We start from the raw sequence: 6,000 nt of genomic DNA, 5'->3' as shown, positions 1-6,000 counted from the left end.
GCCTGTATAAATGATTATATGTACTGTTCAGCAACATGTCATAATATTCTCAGTAGCTTGTGATATTATTTGTGGATGACACTTCTGAATAGGCTTTCATTATATCTACCTATATAAATCACTAATTATATACATAAATACACACACGTTGCATGTTGAAAAGTGAAATGTTTTTATTCTCCTACATTTGGGGTGACCACACAACGCTCCAGCAGCAATGTAAAATAAAGCTCTGTGTACAATTATGCTGAATCATCCCAAGGAAGAGAATGTGCGATTCCATTCTTCCTCTTTTCATCATGTTGTATTCCATAGATATGCACGTTATATGTTCCGATGTTCACTCCAGTTAACTCTGCTGTTCCCTTTTCTGAAAATCATTTTTTTCAGTTTTTTTTCAACTTCTCCCTGCCCCCAGTAATGCTACTCAATATGTCCACAATTACACACCCAAATCCCTGCAAATGGGAGACATCTCTTTCTCTCTATCTCTCTATCCTCATATGGCCCTCATCACATAGCATGGCAGAGCAGGGACTGAACCCAAATCACTTGAATCCTACCTCAGTACCCTATCCACTAGACACTTTCAAGCAGGTGTCTACCGTATGATCCTCTAATAGAGACAGCTCTGTAGAGAAGTCAATTTTCTAATACCCTGTCTACACTATAGTAACACTACATTTAAACTAGAGAGACCTACAAGAATCTACAGATTTGTAAATTAATTAATTATTTTCATTCCTGTCAAACCAAGAAACTGTGATAGCCCTGCATTAGTGTAATTAGTCCCAACTAACATGACATCATTACACACACCTGCTGCTTTCACACATTCCAAATTCTTTCTATATAATCTAAAATCAGGTGACTGAGATGACCTAGGTTCTAAACACTTTGAGACAAATCCAGACGTTCTGTAAGTAGGCACATCTCCATTTAAGTCCATGGCATTGCACCAGGTCTGACTTTGGACCATGATTATTTCATTCAGGAGGATGAACATATTTTGATGTACCTATCAGATTTCTGTGTTGTTATTTTATAATTGTATTTAATGCTAGAGTGGTGTAAGGTAATTTACAGGGAGCAAAGAGATGTAGTGAAATCCTGGTTCCATGGAAGTAAATTGTAAAACTCACAATGATTTCAATAGGGCCAAAATTTCATCCATGTTTCCTGCCTTTAGGAGCTGCATCCTGTATCCTAAGGCAGTCAGAATACAACTGACTCCTCTTGGAAAGTCCTTTATGATCAGATTTTCAGCCCGGATATGCCTTTTATACACTTCCATCACTGGGAACTGCCTTTAACTGGGAGACACCCAGACAAACACCATGAGAAGGTTTCCGCTATACTTGTTCTTTTAGCGTTTCTCTCTTATTCCTCCACATTTACGTCTTTTCAGAAGAGAGAAACATGGTAATTTTACCTTGAGCAGAACATCTGTTCTAAAAATGCATCTGTTCTAAAAATGCCAAATCTTTTTCAAAGCCATTTTGGCCAATTTTACATCATGTTCTCACATGCTTTGTTTTCAGATGTGGTTTCATATCCATATCAAACCCCACATTCCTCATCTCAGTTTCTGCAAAGATATCAGGCATGTTATGTTTTTTTAAGCTTTTTTCCCCCCAACCTGCCAAGCTCTCTATTCCAGTTTTGCTTCACCTGTCTCATTATTGCTCTTTCCATTCCATGAGTTATCTTGGTAGTTGTCTGGCTATGCCGAAAGAATGACAGGAGACATTAGATATGGGTTTAATCAGGCTGCAACTTTATTATTAGATGTCTGGGACTAACCCGGCGGATAAAATGTGCAGTGCAGGTGAAAACCCCCATAATTCACCAAGGGGGGAGGGAGGTGAGTGCTTTTTTCAGGCTCCCCCTCCCCCCGCGCTTTCCATTCATGTCCCTTCAGCAGATCCACTGCCAGGACCCTCCAATTCCAGCCAATTTGTGTGTGTGTGTGAGCTTCCACCAGCTCCCCCACTTTTCATCCAGGTCCCTCCAGCAATTCCCTTACCGACCACCCCCGCTCGTAGGAGGGGTTAAGGTGGACTATAATGATGGGGGGTTGGCTCCCTGCTGTACCAATCAGAGGAGTCTCCAACTGCCCCCAGCTTGCTCAATTACCAAGCACCTTTCCTTAATTCCTTTTCCAAGCCATTTATCCATTCTTTTGTGTCTCAGTTTATGGAGTACCTGCACTGAACATCCGCTATACACTTAAATAAAGAGTTGCAACATCTGGCCTACCGCCCGTCATGCTGTGCATGAACAGAGCCCACCTGAACCTGCTGCGAGGAAGGCGACCCCCCCCACACACTGCACCTGGCCAATATGGTGGTAAAGAAAAAATTAACAGGGCAGCTAACATAATGCCCACAGCAAATATAGCTAAACACCCTCCATATTTGTGACCTAAATAGGGAGGGAGGGTGGGTGCTGCCCAGCCTGTTCCGAGTGAATGAGGGGAGGGGGCAGGCCCAGGCTCATTCCTAGACCCCTCATTCCTAGGTGGTGAGTCATCCACCACGCTGACTGCTTTTCCAGCAGTTTTACATCTCCTCTCCTCCTCCAAGCCAGAAAGCACTGCCCTCTTCTCCCGGCCAGCCAGGCAACTTCCCCCGCCCTTCCCCCCGCTTAAAGTGCAGGGTGGTGAATCTCCCACTTCTTTCCTTTGACTGCCCTCTTTTATTGTTGTATCTGTAGTCCACTTAGGTACTAGAACCTACTGACTTATTCTTCTCATAGGCTTGCCATCTTAATAGCAATTTTTTACTTTGCTTCTCCGGTCAGATCAGCTCCTCCCCTCCTTGCTTCTGGCAAACATGATACTCTGCTTCCTATTTAAATATTTAACACACTGCCAATGAATCTGTTTGCCCCATTGAACAGCTGGATGTATACAATTTGTGTATTTTTTAAAATAGGATAGTACGGTCTCCAAAACTGAGGTAGGAATCAGCTGGATCAGCCTTAGTCGGCAATGTGCACATAGAGAATCCACAGGCTGATACTCTGAAGCAACATGGGGCTGAGATATCACCGATAAAGAAACTCTTGCACCTTAACTACACTAAATAAGTACAGAGAGGGTATATGTTGGTGTAGTTTCCTATAAAGATTTCATAGGCATGGGTTTGGGATTGCCACGTTATTAAAGTAGGGGACAACACTACAAATACATGAGAGTAAATTTACTCATATGTGAAAGTATTCTCATGATCAGGCCTTTAATTTCTCTTTCAGAATTTTAGGCATAATATCAAAAACTAAAAACCAAAAATCTACTCCTTACTTTTACATTCCTAGTAGTATAATAGAGATTGCCAGATATTTTTGTTGAAACCATCAGAATGTTTGTAACAATAAATACAGGATTCATTCTTTTGTTTCCTGATTCAGGAAAGCATCTCTATTCAGTAAAGCATGTGCTTAAGTCCCATTGAACCCAACATAAACGTGTGCTTTCTGAACTGGGGCCTCGGTGCACATCAAAATTTATTGTTTCTCAAGGTAAAATAATCTTATTGTTCAAGAAATATTACCTTCTTCAATGGGAATTATGTGAACAATGTGGAAAAAACAGGATGCTGTACTAGGCAAACAGCAATGGCGTATCAACTATAGTATCTGAGACATGAAAGTGACACAAACTGAGACTAGATAAAAACAAAAGAAATACAGAGACAAGCCAGAGAGCTAAACGATTTGTTCAAGGAAAAAATCCCAGTAATTAATACACAGTATGCAGACCAAGCATTTAACACAATAACTTATTCTGTTTATTTAATATCTGCACATTATGGTATTGAAGAGAGACATATTTAATTTTTAGCCAAAGCCCCACAGTTAGTTGGTGGCTCTTCACTAATCCATTGTACCAAAAAAATACTAAACTTCAGTTTTAGGATTAATGGCCGAGAGTGGAAATCAATGTGGAATTTTAACTTAAATGGAGTAAATAATTTTGGAGGTGAAAAGATGAAAGAAACCTTCTTATCATTGAGAGTCTAAATTCTGCAAGCTTTTGCATGCAAGCTTATGAATTTCTTGGATTTTTATTTGTGTTTGTTCCATTATTAAAGTCATATCTGAGAAGTATCTGGGCCAATTGATCAGTTTGGCCCCAAAGAGGCATTTTTTAAATGAACATTTATAAAGAAGAGAATATTCATAGCCTTTCAGTATCTCCCGTATATATACAATCCAGCATGGAAACACACACACACACACACACACACACACACACACACACACACACACACACACACACACACACACTGTGTGAGTGAGTGAGTGAGTGAGAGAGAGATGTTAGTGAGGGCAGACTTTTCCTCTAAAGTTATATTAATATATGTTTTCTCTCTCATAGGTACTATATGCAATTCTGACTAGCACAGTTCAGATATCCCTGCTGTAGAAAAGGGGCTTGCAGGGCTTACATTTTTCCTATGCATGAGTCCCAGGTATGTGGAGAATACAGCACCTTCTAAGGCACCAATTCTGCAAAGACTTATGCACATGCCTACTACGGTATATGCACTGACAATAGTCCCACTGAGATTTTCCACAGTCTGTAAACTTAAATCTTTAAAAGATCAGGGCCTGAGTCTGTTAAATTCCCCCCCCGCACGAAAAGTTTCTCTAAGGTAGATCACAGGCAATTTTCAAAGTATTTTAATATTTCCCCAGTGTTTTTTTAAAATCAGTATTTGTAAAAAGCCTTTTGGGGATGACTGTGTAAGCAGAGATCCAAGCAGAAAATGCAGATTTTAGTGATACTTGCCAAGTGCTACAGATCACCATTCAGGCCAGAGCTATTTCTTGATTACATTCCATGTATTAAGGTCATGTGCAAAAGAGCTATGTTTGAACCCATTTGTCTTTATAGTTTTACCAAGAGAAAGAGGGGATGTGCTGGGGACCATGGGAGGAAAATGAGAGGAGGAGGAGGTTTATTTTTGTTTTATCAAGGAATGAACCAGGAAAGAAAATAAATCAGGAAGCGCCCTTTGATTTGTAAGAAGAAAATAAGAAAGGCAAGGGCACCAAGAAATATCCACCTACCCCTTTCCTGAGACAGGCCAAAGATAGGGTGGGGAATGTTTAATTTCTTAGCCTCTTACATCAGCTCCTACACTAAGCAGGGCAAGAAAGTCAAGCAAAGGGACCAAGAAAAGTGACAGCATAATTAATCAGAGGAGAATTATGCCACTACTAACACTAAGTAGACTTACCATTCAAATCAAATAGAGACAAAATTTGCTCTCCTATGGGTGCTCACAATTCCCTCCCCCGTGGGAATTGTGTACATCAGATACAGGCTTTTGCTCAGAAGATTTAGTTAGGGAATTTACTTTTGACTTTAAAATAAACTAATTCAAACAATGTAGAGCATAAATATTTCTTTACTGTTCTTTACAGGTTGTTTACAGGATTATCTCAATTTTTGCAGCAACGCCTCTCTCTCCCAAGCCTTAAAAACACAACCCAAATGACTATGCATTTACCTTTTGTAATGGGCAAAGATTTGAAATGGCCTCTCTGTGGCTGGAACATATGGAGAAGGGGAGAGGGAAAATATAATATATGCTAAATAGGTATCACCTTGCATTGCACATTGCAGCCCTGATGGTAGCCATTTTTCAATTGGATAACCAGCATGGTAAAGATTGTTATAAAAATAAAAAATGACTAGCTTCTACAAAGCAAACTGGAATGAAATGCCCGTTCCTAGAATGGAAATGTGCTAAAGTCTAGCTCAAGTGTACAGTGTCAGAGGACAGTTGTGCTCTTTGTAGTGTATGATGACTTAAAAGAAAAGTCTGAAACAAATCCTTTTTTGTTTGTTTTTTTGTTTTTTTGTTTTTTTTCAAAGTCTATTTGAGAAGCATAGTGTTTCATAAAAAACAAAAACAAAACAAAACAAAACAGTTATGTGTTTCTGGGGCCAAGGCCATGCTCAGACAAGGAAATCTGCTTCAAGCGAAA

This window comes from Mauremys mutica, chromosome 1 (assembly GCF_020497125.1).
Source record: "Mauremys mutica isolate MM-2020 ecotype Southern chromosome 1, ASM2049712v1, whole genome shotgun sequence".
NCBI classification, from domain to species: domain Eukaryota; kingdom Metazoa; phylum Chordata; order Testudines; family Geoemydidae; genus Mauremys; species Mauremys mutica.
Note: the sequence above shows the minus strand (reverse complement) of the source record.